Below are 12,008 nucleotides of genomic sequence, written 5' to 3' on the forward strand. Positions count from 1 at the left end.
CCCTTCACTCTGTTGTTCTCAGTGGGCTTGCCCTTCTCTAACGGCCTCTCTGGACCAGATGACAGTACTTAGTGACCTTTCACACGAGCACTTCAGGCCTTTGTGCAGAGCGATCGTCTTCCTGTGAACCTTAGTGCTGTCAGCCCGCCCTGCGTGCAGCGGGAGGGGTGATCTGGAGGGACTCAGCACAGTGACAGCACCAAGGGACAGGGCAGCAGCAGCGACAGTGACCTTTAGAGGAAGCCAGGAGGAGCAAATCCTCTCATTTCCAGCCTCAGGGTGGGGTGACTCAGTCCCTCCAGGGGGTATACGTTAGAGGAGTAGGAGCTGTGATTGGAGAATTACAAGCCAACGGCCAGGCCAGGCCACTTCCCCAGGTGACATGCGATCCACTGCATAGACGAAACTCAGATTTGGCTGTGTGACTCCAAGCAGAGGCTGTTGCAGTTGCATATTTTTCCTTCTTCCAGGTCTATTAGGAAAGAAATATAAAAAGCACTGTCAGCTCTCTTAAGGTTTACATCTAATGTTCCCCAAAAGCATCGTGTACTTGTAAGGGTTTGTGAAAGCTGACTGGGTATGGGGCTTGTAGCTGACTTGCTGAAGTCAAAATAAACCTTTCCTCTTTTAAATTTCGAGTATCTGGTATTTTGTCCCAGTGATGAAGAAGGTGACTAAGACAAGTTTCCTGGAACAATGCTCTATGCAAAACCCAGATTATGATAAATATTAACTATGGTTCTATTACTGCTCACTATGCTAGTAGTACTATTGTATTCTCCCGATTTCTCAGAGACCTGCATTTCCTTATTCTTTGACAGACTAATGAAATAAAAAAGAGGAAATGAAATAAGATAGCCCATATGATTCTAGTTACATAAAAAGAAAAGCACATGTTCTGGTTATACAGTCACAGGATGGACAACTGGAAGCAAAGCCTTCGGCACCGACATTGTGAGCAGCGGGAGGTGGGGTTCCCTGAGCCTCAGTCACTCTTTTGCTCTGTGTTACAGTATTTGTTTGAAACTTACAAGAACCGGTAATTTCTGTAATCAGAAATACCATTTAAAATGTGCTTTTCTGTATTCTTTGTGTGTCCTAAAGATCCCAGGCATGGATTCTGTTCCTGTTTTCCTGAAAACCGAAACAATGGTTGCCTTTCTGGAAGCCCAGCGGAAGTTGATGGACAGCATCTACCATGATGGAGCCCACTGTCTGCAGTGAGTGACTTCAACAAGGGCCCAGACAGAAACAGGACCTTGCCATCCTGCCACTGCGGGTATCGAAGGCAGAAAAGCCATGTTTCCTGTGCCTTATCTTGCCCGAGAATGATCTGGCAATTCCGTTGGCATCTGTCAGTCTTTCTCCTGTGGTGCTGTGTGCCATGGGCGGGCAGAGTCAGTCTGGGATGTTGATGCTGTAATATGCAGCTGTTACTTGCTGCCCCTAGTTTGGTACAGTTCCACCATCAAACACCTCTGCCCAAAGGAGCCTGAAGGCACGTGTGGCACAGGCACATTCAGAGCTGTGCTCTGGCTCTGCTTCTGGTTCCAGATACAGTAGCAGGCATCACTTCAAAGCTGGGTGTACCTCTTGTTCCTCCTCGCCTGGTATATCTTCCTCCCTTTCCTAAGTCCGCAGATGGTGTCTTGCAATCCGGTGGAACCAGAGTTGGTTGAAAGAGTCAGTGAAATAGTACAGGCTGGGGAGGATATGGTCGGGAGTACTTTCCCGGATCACACCTGATGTCAGGCAAGTTTAGAGGTTGCCCAGGCAGCTTTAATTTGTCCTGAATTGATATTGCTTAGCTCGTTGCTCAAAAGAGAGGCACCTGCACTTTCAAGTTAGCTTCAGTTAACTACAAGGCACTTGATGTGCGACTCCACCTCTTCCTCACAGACTGCCTCTCTCCGGCTTTTCCCTAAACTGGGCTGATCTGACATCATGTTGCAACAAACTTACAGACGCATAACCTACCCTTTTCAAGGGGCAAGTCAAACTGCAAATCTCTGTGAACACAAAGGGGTAATGAACACAGAGAGAAAAAAGGAAAAGAAATTCTCGAAAACCTAATGAAGGGTTTTGAAAGAAGCCAAGGAGCAGATCACAGCAGTCCAGGGCTCACCAGTTCCCTGGGGCAGACACTTCCGCTGTGAAGCCCAGAGACCAAGGATCTCATGGACATTTGCTTTAATTTGGCCTCAGAAGGGCTCCTCTTCTCTCCTTAAAAAGTGCTGCCCAAATGCTTACCATACCCTCTCAAAAGCATAATTCTTTTTCAAAAATAAAATAGATTTCTTTTTCCTATTATAAAAGAAAGAAATCAAGAACCAAGATAACCAAAAAGAAATTACACAAATTCCACTATCCAGAGGTAAATGAACATAGAAGTTTGGCCAAAAATTTGTATTTTTTTTAAATCTCTCTTCTTCTGTCTCTGTCTCTCCATAGAGACACACGCACACACCCCCATACTTCAGATATTGTACATTAATTCTACAAATTGCTTTATACATCTTTCTGTAATACTTAAAACTCCACGCTTCTAATCATTTCAGATTATTTCAGATCCAGATCAAATGGCTGCATGTTATCTTATTGTTAAGCACGTGGTAAAAATATTAAAATTTTCCCATAGGGATGAACATTTGACTTGCGTCTTTCTTGGTTTTAATATTAAAAGCAACTTTGTGATGGATACCCAATATCATAAACTTTTAGGCGCTTACATGATACCTCTGGAGAGTAAAATTCTTAAGAAGGATCCCTGGCTCGAAGGGTAGGCTTATTAATTATTTATATAACATATAGTGTATATAATAATGTATACATTATATATTCTAATATGTTGCCATAAGGCTATAAGATAATATATGAAATCAAAACATAAAACTTGCTAAGGGGCATTTATGAACCTCAAAGACTTTCTTGTTTTTTGGGGGGTACGGGGACCAAACTCGTGACCTCACGCTTCCAGGCAGGCATTTACACCACTGAGCTAAATCCTCAGCCTCGCCGCAAAGACTTTGATATATTCAGTCTTTGGGTGCTGGACAGAGGCAAGTGTGTCTTTCACACGAAATACTGAATTTTTTAGTCATTTCAGGGTACTCGTAATTCCCCCAGGGACCTCTGAAAAATAAGTGCCTCCACTCTTCTGAGCCCTGCAACGGAGCGAGCAAAAGGAAGGCGAAGGTGGTCTGCACTTGAGAACAGCTCTCCACACTGCACACAGGCCGTGTGTGTGCGGACACGCAGAGAGAGAGACAGAGACACAGACAGACAGACAGAGAGACAGACAGACAAATATGCATGAGGCAGGAGTTGGGATAAGACCCCAAAAGCTAAGTTCTTAAATCAAAGCTGATTTAAAAAAAAGAAAAGAAGCTGATCACTCTAGGAAAGATTTTTCTTTTTCCTTCTTCCTTTTTTCTTTCTTTTTCTCCTTCCTGTCCCTCTCTTTTCTTTCTCTCTGTCTTCCTGTCACCTCTTTTGGTGCCAATCTGATTATAACTACCCTGTTCTTGTTGACCTTGTGAGGCTTTTTTTTTCATAATTTGAAAGAATTAAAAATTATAGCATCCATGAATAAATATAACTCTTAGCTCCTTCTTATTAACTGAATGCAATCGGGAGATAAATACAGTGAGTGTTCAAGGGGGAAAAAAAAGTGAAGAATAGAAAATTGTTTAAGTGGCCAAAGAAACTTTATCCTATTGTGTTGCAGGCCAAGCTATGCCAGCTATATGTAAATGCAAGCAGTGGCCTGTGTTCATGTGTCCACTTTGAAGTTGCCATCTGAATTTAATTCTGCCTTTGTGATTAAATCAAGCCATTACGTTTAATCTCACTTAATAGTAAGAAACGTCCTTTGTTGTTTTCTATAGGCAACATATTCTGCCCCTAACATATACAGCTTGGTATTCACACTTTCCTATTAATCCCCGATAGCTGATAATTGCTTCATCTCCAAGCCCTCTGTCCAATTCACAAGGGGCTGATTGCAACTATTCTTCCCCTATACATTAATGCACTGTTTGGGTCTTGCTTCTTTGGCTCAGTGAACCCTATCAAGCTGTCCACATTTTCTGGGCATGTGGGTGTATTGTGAGATGTTAAATTAAATTCTGTGTTGACCCCCCTCCACACCAGAATCTATTAGCCCCTGCAACTTAGCTGATTGACAAGTGGGACTACTTCCACACTCAGAATCCTGAGTGTGAAAAAAACCCAGAAAAAAACCCCAGCAACAACAACAGACTGAATATTTTGTTTCTGGCCAAAATCTGGGGTCTTCTCGGCCTTGTCTTGCTGCCATTCACATGCTCAAGGCCACGGCAGGACCAATTGCATTACTGCCGCGACATTTCATTCGTCTTCCGTTTGTCTTGTTTTGTTATTTCCCTGGGAAAAATTATGAGATCTCCAGAGAAGCACCATCCATTGCTTTAAGGTTTCAAATGATTTTTTTCTTGATTTTTCCCCCCAAAACATGTTGTAGATGATAGTATGACAGCTTTCTTCGCTTCTTACCTGAAACATGAATTACTGGAGCCCAGAGCTCTCAGAAGGTAAAACATCCGCTGAACGAACAGCCTCTTGTCTTTCTTTTCCGCACCTAATGTAACAGATCCAGCTAATTTTAAAGTGAAGCTTTACAAAGAGGAAGGGTTTTCCTTTCTGTGACCTATTCATTAGGTGGTTAATAGTTACCGAGCTTTTCACCGTGTAAAATTAGAATAGTATCATTATCGATTTGACTCTGTGTTTCCAAAGGTATAATTAGCTGCTTCTGTCTGAGTCATATCAACCACTGGCAGCACCTAGAATTTCAACAGCAGCCAGACACGCATGTGACCGCCTCATTCTGCCGACAGCGTTGTCTGGCTTTCTACAGTTTAGCCTCCTGATTGCTCTTGGCATTCCTGTGAAATCCATGTGGCTGCTTTTAATCTCTTTTTCTGACTTTGAAACCAGTTTTATTTAGTTTTGTTTTTATGTATTATATGACTAGTGCATGTAATTGTATATTATGTGTTAAGGTAATAATTGTACAAAAATTAGCTTATATGTGTCTAGAAAAATCCTAAAAATCCTAAAAACTAAGGAAAAAGTAAAAACTGTTCCAAATCCTTCCAATGTAGCTCCCACTATCATTTGGCATATTTGCTAGATATATTTTTTCTCTTTAACTTACGTATAAATAGGCTGGCAATATATATAACCATATGTTAGTGAATATAAATTAATAAATAATGAAACAGATTGTATTAAAAGTTAAATAACTTCTACTCAGATTAACTACTTTACAAATAATGATACCCAGTGTATTAACTATCATTATTCACTGATTCTTTTGTTATGAAATTTTGATTAATTTTTTATTATGATGATAACAACGGCAAGTAGTAAAAAAAAAAAACTTAAATAAGGCACAGAAAAATGTGTGACCTTGAGTTAGTAAGTGCTCTTATTTTTAAGACAAATTTTTATATTTTGGAATAATTTCAGGCTTACAGAATAGCTGCAAAAAATAGTACAAAGTACACATATGTCCTTCACCCAGTTGCTCCTGTCATTAATATCCTGCATGCTGCATGCTATTGTTGTGATAATAGGCTTGTCACAACAAGGAAACACATATAATTAACAAATACAATTAGTACCATTTTGTTTCTTAACATGCTTCCTTCACCATGGGAATAAATATTCTTCTATGTCATTAAATTGTCCTATCATTTTTCAAACAGGAGACTAAAGTAATAAGTACAGCTATCAAATGAATTGGGTTTCAAGTAAATGGGAACAGTGTCTAATTAACAAGCTGCTCCCAGCAAAGTTCCGGTCACTGCAGGGACCCTCTAGAGAGGAGCTTTGCTCAGAAACCACCCCACTCCACCCCAAAATCTGCCACGGTGCCCATGACAAGAGGTGCTGTGAGTGGCTCTGGGGGTGTTAGCTAAGAGCCAGGGCCAGTCTTTGCAGGGGAGGGTCTGAGCACCAGCAAAAGGAGCCGAGGCACCACCAGTCCCAGCTTTTCTTTTGTAAAATTACACGAGGTTGCATTGCCATTGTAGAAATTTCAGAAAATATACATAGAAAAAAGAATCAAGCCAAATGCATTCACAACACAACCACCCTGAGATCACCATGATCAGTTCGTAGACACATATTTGGAGTCTTACTGCTTTGTATTCTATCCATTCTCTTATACATTGGTCACTTTACCACTGAATATTCTTATAAAAATTTCCCCCCATATGAGTATGACATTATCATAAATATTTAACCCCCATTTCCTGTTTTTTGGACATTTAGAGTATTTCCAGCTTTTCCCTGTTATAAATGTACTGCAGTTTGCCTCTGATACGTTACTTTTTCTTTTTATATTATTTTTCCTATTATGCAGCATGCAACGAAGTAATGTACTTCATTATTTTCTCGGGAAAAATCCGCAGTGGTGAAATTAATAGATTAGATGAAGTTTGCTCAGTTTGTACCTATCCCTTGCAGTGACTTACAAGAGTGTTAGACACAGACAGACAGGCAGGCAGGCAGGCAAGCAGACAAAGCTGAAGTTTAACACATTTGGTGGAGGAACCATTGTAGAAGTGTGATTTTCGGAAGAAAATTCCAGTACCTCATCATGGCTTTGGAAGACTGATTAGAAATATCTGTTTAGTCAACTATGTGGTTATCCAAGAGCTTCCACAGAAGAGAAAGGGGTGTATGTGTGGAGGGGTACTCAACGCAAGTGTCAAGGGCACCCCTAGAACCTGGCAGAAAGGTGATCAGAATACAAATCAGGAAAGAAACAGAGGCAATCACAAATTGTCATTGTGGGGCTCAAAATCATGTTGCTGTTGACAGTTACGACACATGTTCAAAATATACAAGCAAATTTCTATACACAGTACTGGCGACAGAAACGATGATTTTCATGTATATTTTCTTAATTCTCTCTACAGTGAGCACACATTCCTACTGAAAATTTTAAGAGGAAATTTAGAAATGATGTCATCTGGATTCCTTTTAATGGCCCTCAGACCTAAACAAGGTAAAGCAGTTGTCAGTAAACGGCCAGCCATTCACTGTCTCATGTAGAAATGGGGTTTGGCACCGACAGATATTACTGCTGAGTCACTGAAAGCTCAGTTCCAAGAGAATTTTGAGCTTGATACCTGTGCTAATTTGTTATAATTGAGTCTATTTAACTATCTATATGTAATTATGATTCTACTATCTTACTCAGCTAGAACTGTTGTTTAGCTTTAGTTTAGGTTACACCAAGTAAGATACAGTATGTAAGGATTCCATGTGAGTTTTTTAAATTCCCAAAACATTGTGTCAGGAAATGAAGGATTTTTAAAAAGTGTCCTGGAAAATATGACCAGCCCTGGATCTGTAGGTTTTGCGTCTATAGATGCAACCAACTTTGGGTTGAAACGATTTGGGAAAAAATTGTACCTTTGCTGACCATGTACAGATTTCTTTTCCTTGTTATTATTTCCTAAACAATAGCAACTATTACACAGCATCTACATTGCATTAGGTATTATAAGTAATCTAGAGGTGAGTAAAGTTGTACCAGAGGATGTGTAAAAGGTGTATGCAAACATTACATGATTTTGTATAAATAATTTGAACACGGGCTGGGGATTTAGCTCAGCCGCATAAGCGCCTGCCTTGGAAGCGCACAGTCGTGAGTTTGATCCCCAGTACCGATAAAAAGAAAAAAAGGAAAAAAATAAATAATTTGAACATTCTCAGATGTTGGTATCTGTGAGAATGCTGGAACCAGTCCCCCATAGATACACCCAGCAACAACCACAGAGAAAAAGAAGCTAACATATCTGTGCCCCAGAGAGATTAATTCTAACACTGCGCTAATAAACACTAAAATATCCATTTGTACACACGCCACACGTTATAGGGACCACATTTTATACCATGAGTGATCACAAACCATTTGAAAACTGCAAACTCCACAGACAGCGTTTTCTAACTCAACCTTGGGGCACCCGTCACCTCCGATTCCTGGGAGGAAGAAGCCAAACAGTAGCTGTCCTACCAGGAGTAAATGAAAGCCAGTACAGGGGAAGAGAAAGATGGATGATAAGTTCATTAAGCATGAAGACTAAATTTTCCTGGGACCCCATGTGACCTGGGGCTATGTGTGACTTGTGGCCACCATCACATGCCTTTTGCCTTTGGCATCCCTGCCTGGGCATTCTCTAACTAACAGATCACCATCATTTCTCTTTTTCAGAACATTAAATTGGTAACCAGAAGAACTATAGACATCATGTCTGCAATATTTAAATTTACTACAGAAATTCCTTCAAAACACGGGGACAGAGATTCATCTCTGGGATGAGATTTTCCATCTGAAAGCGTGATGGAAGGAGTTAGACTAAGGTTGCATCTCACTGCCTGGTTCTCGTAGTCTCTCTTCCTCTCTTTCTTCCCCCATTCCTTTGTCCCTCCTTTCCTTCCTGCCCCATTGTCTGCTTCCCAGATTCTTCCAGGGTTTGCTCTGTTTTCAGGCTCAACAGAGGAAGAGAGGCAGGGTTAGATCTGATCCCTGTTCTGGACGAAAAACAAAGGAGAGCGAGTGTTTTTCCTTGTGAGTGGTGAGGTGTGGAGGGTGTTTGAGTCAAATCTTGAAGAGCTGGTAGGACAGCAGCAGATGGATCAGGAGGGAACACTAAGGCTGACTGGACGGCAGGAGGAAGCAGCAGACTGAGAAGTCCTGAGGAGGGAGGGACCAGGGTTGGCAGGTAGGATACCTGAAGGGAGGAGCATTACAGGGAACAACGGGCCATGAGACCTGGAATGACGGGACAAGGAGGTAGGAATGATTGTGTTTGGGCACCCTATTATCAGGGATTTGGCTCATCAGCTTGATAAATATTAAAAGCTTTCAGCACAACTATGGGGTGGTACATCTACCTTTTGAAAGACTCTCAAGTTTTGAGGGAAAGCGGAGGAACTGTCAACCAGCTATTATGGTTGTGATCCAAAATGCTGCCCTGCTCAAAGGCTCATTATGTTGAAGGCTTGGTTGTTGCCAGCAGGTTTGGGGGAAGTGATTTGATCATTAACCTCACCAACAGATTGATCCACTGATGAGGTCCATTTATGAGCTGATGGCGAATGAGCTTTTAGGGGGAGGGGTCCGCTGGAAGGGGGTGGTGATGGAGGCATGGCCTTAGAGACTATCCTGTCCACCCCTTTCCTCCCTGCCTCTTGCCCCTGCCTTGCTCCCTACCTGTCTGAGACAAACCACTTTGTTCGGTCACATACTTCCACCATGTTTCTGCCTCAACTCAGGTCCTCAACTATGGAATCAGCTGACCGTGGGCTGAAATTTCAGAAACCATGGGCTACAATAAATCTTTCCTCTTCTAAGTCAAAGTGAAAAGCTGACTAACACAAGCTGTATTCAAAAATCTCATGGTTTACCCAAATACTTAAAAAAAAAAAATTCAAGTGAAATTGTTGGAGATCACTACCCAGCAGCTCTGAGCAGGGTTTAAATTTTACTAATTGCCTTTCTATGTTTGTTTGTGAGTCTGTCCTAGGCCTCGGCTCCTTGCCTGGCAATGGGAGCTGATTTATAGTAAGTGAACCTCTATGAATCTCTGGTCCTGGCTGAGGCCTGTAGTGGCCTGTAAAGCCAGAGATACCTCAGAGGGCAGGATAAGGCCACAGCTGCAGACACTTGGCTCAAATATCAATTAAGTAGATAGAGACTGCAGCTGCAGGAATCACTCCCACAGTCTCACTCCTACCATGTCTTCAGGATAAGACAGTCCTACGGAACTGACTTGATTCATTACTTGGAGAAGTCCTTGAAGTGACTCTCAAGGTCCTGCTCATTACCTGCACTTTCCTCAGTTTCCCTGCCCTTGGTTGTTGGACCTCATAAAAGTAGGCAGTCCAGAAAAGTCTTTGTCTTAGCTCTCAGAGTCTCGAGCTCAGCTAAAGGGTTTTGACCCTCCTGGAGCCCTAAAATCATACCACTTGTCACATTTTATTTAAACCTTCGCCATATACTCATTTGAAAGATTAAAAATGTAGGTCAAGACCCGTTATGAAATCATTCACTTTTAGTGAGTCAAAACCATATTTTGAAAAGATAACTTTGTGCTATACTGAGTCTGATTTTGTCATGGAAATGACATTGCATAATCTAGTCTGCTTTTATGATATAAATAATACTTGTTTGCTTGAATAAACTATCAGTGGGCCCACAGGGACCCTGGGGAGTTCTCATAGGAATTGTACAGTACAACTGGGACCTTTAAGTGACAGGTGGAGATGGAATCAGAGAGGTTGATGGAAGGCCATGAGACAAGGTCCTCCCTCACCTGCTGAAAGGAGGTAACCAATCTTTAGAATAAGCGTGGGCGTGTGGTGTATTTCAGCACATGCCTGTAATCTCAGCTACTCAGGAGGCCGAGGCAGGAGGATCATTTGAGCCCAAGAGTTTGAGGCCCGCCTGGGTGATACAGTGAGCTCCTGTTTCCGGAAAGGCAATGGAGGGTTGGAGAGTGTTTGAGTGCTCCCCTAGCATGTTTGAGGTCCACGGTTCATGTGGGAGTGATGAGTGCACTGTGGTGGCTTGAGGAAGCCAAGTAAGGGGTCTGAGATCTGCTGGGTTTTGAAAAGGACCTGTTTTACACTCCTGCTACATCCACAAACTAAAGCCACTTGTTTTCAGGCCTTATCTCTATCCCAGAAAAGTCTCTGGGTGAGATAAGACAGCACAGGGGACTCTGTATTTAAAAGAGAGATGACTGAAGAATAAAAATTAGGCATTGGTGTTGTAGGAATTTCCTTGCTTCCCTTCTTATCTTATCCTTATTCCCTTCTTATCCCTTCTTTCTTTCTTTTTTCTGATCTGCAGCATTATGGAATAAGAGAAATGATTTCACTGGACAGAGGAAGATAACATCATCAGAAAACCTCCAAGAAATAGCACTGTGGCTCCCTGTTCCCCCCTTGGGCTTTCCAGCTATTCTTGGTTGAACCTTATATGGGTTTTCCCAGGGTAATTCCCCATAAAGCCTCCCAAGTCAGAAAGAAGCCCTGATTCTGATCCTTACTTACGGTGTTGAATCATACCATAGTGCTTGGCAGGGCCTCTAGTTTCCTTTTATAGTTACTCTTTTATTTGGCCCAGAAGACGTGATTTGCCTTCTGTAGGCCACTACAAATCTGTATAACCCAAGTTCTTTAAAAATGGAAATCTTGGTTTAAATAAAAGATCCCAGCTCCCTGATCAACTTGATTCAATCCTGAAGAGGAGTAATTAAAAGAGTTTCAATGTTGGAGAAAAAGCCCAGTTTATGGCTCAGATGCATAGTGAGAAAATGTAAACTGAGGATTGGCTTTTGGAATTTATTACTTAGGCTAGGTAGCAAATTTATTTATCCACCATCATGGGCTTGGTTTGGGGAGCTTTTTGAAAACAGACATAGTGTAAAGGGAGAGGCATACTCAGCTCAGTCTACCTGTTCATTTGCATGGCGAGTGGATCCAAGCCCAAAGCCCTCCAAGAACAGCTAGGGTAGGCTGGCATAATACTGATGGAAAGTGTGTACCTGTGGCCTTGGTGGGAGTGACCCTAATTCACTTCTAAGTCATGCTGCCATTCAGGAAAGGGTTATCTCCCAGTGTGTCTGAAAAAAAAACTCAAAATCTGGATTTTGATATAAAATTTATGTGATCTTCAAATGTTGACAATGAATTCATTAAAAACAAACAACACACCTTAAGTTACCTTCACCCCACTGCCCAGGTCACCTCTGGTTTAGCAACTAATAAAGTCTCCCTGGCAGGAAGTCATTGAAATCCAGCCCTCTTGAATTCCAAGTCATTCCACACATTTGCACAGTTAGTTCTCATGCGAGTGTACTCGTCTGTGGGGTTTTATAATTTGTTCGTATGTCCAGCCTCCACCCTCTTTGGGAGTGGGAATTAGACATATGGCTGCTATTTTC

The 12,008-nt window shown here is 41.8% G+C and overlaps 1 long non-coding RNA gene across 1 annotated transcript; it reads left to right on the plus strand.

Annotated features, from left to right (window-relative positions):
• The first annotated feature begins 1,115 nt into the window (after positions 1–1,115).
• On the plus strand, positions 1,116–8,412 carry LOC134476695 (uncharacterized). The gene is made up of 3 exons (XR_010048508.1): positions 1,116–1,220; positions 6,969–7,057; positions 8,270–8,412. It is a non-coding gene; the product is annotated as an uncharacterized LOC134476695 (long non-coding RNA).
• Positions 8,413–12,008: the final 3,596 nt, after the last annotated feature.

The sequence above is a fragment of the Cavia porcellus genome, unplaced genomic scaffold (assembly GCF_034190915.1).
Source record: "Cavia porcellus strain 051 isolate PalLab524CR breed Dunkin Hartley unplaced genomic scaffold, mCavPor4.1 scaffold_7, whole genome shotgun sequence".
Taxonomy (NCBI): Eukaryota; Metazoa; Chordata; class Mammalia; order Rodentia; family Caviidae; genus Cavia; species Cavia porcellus.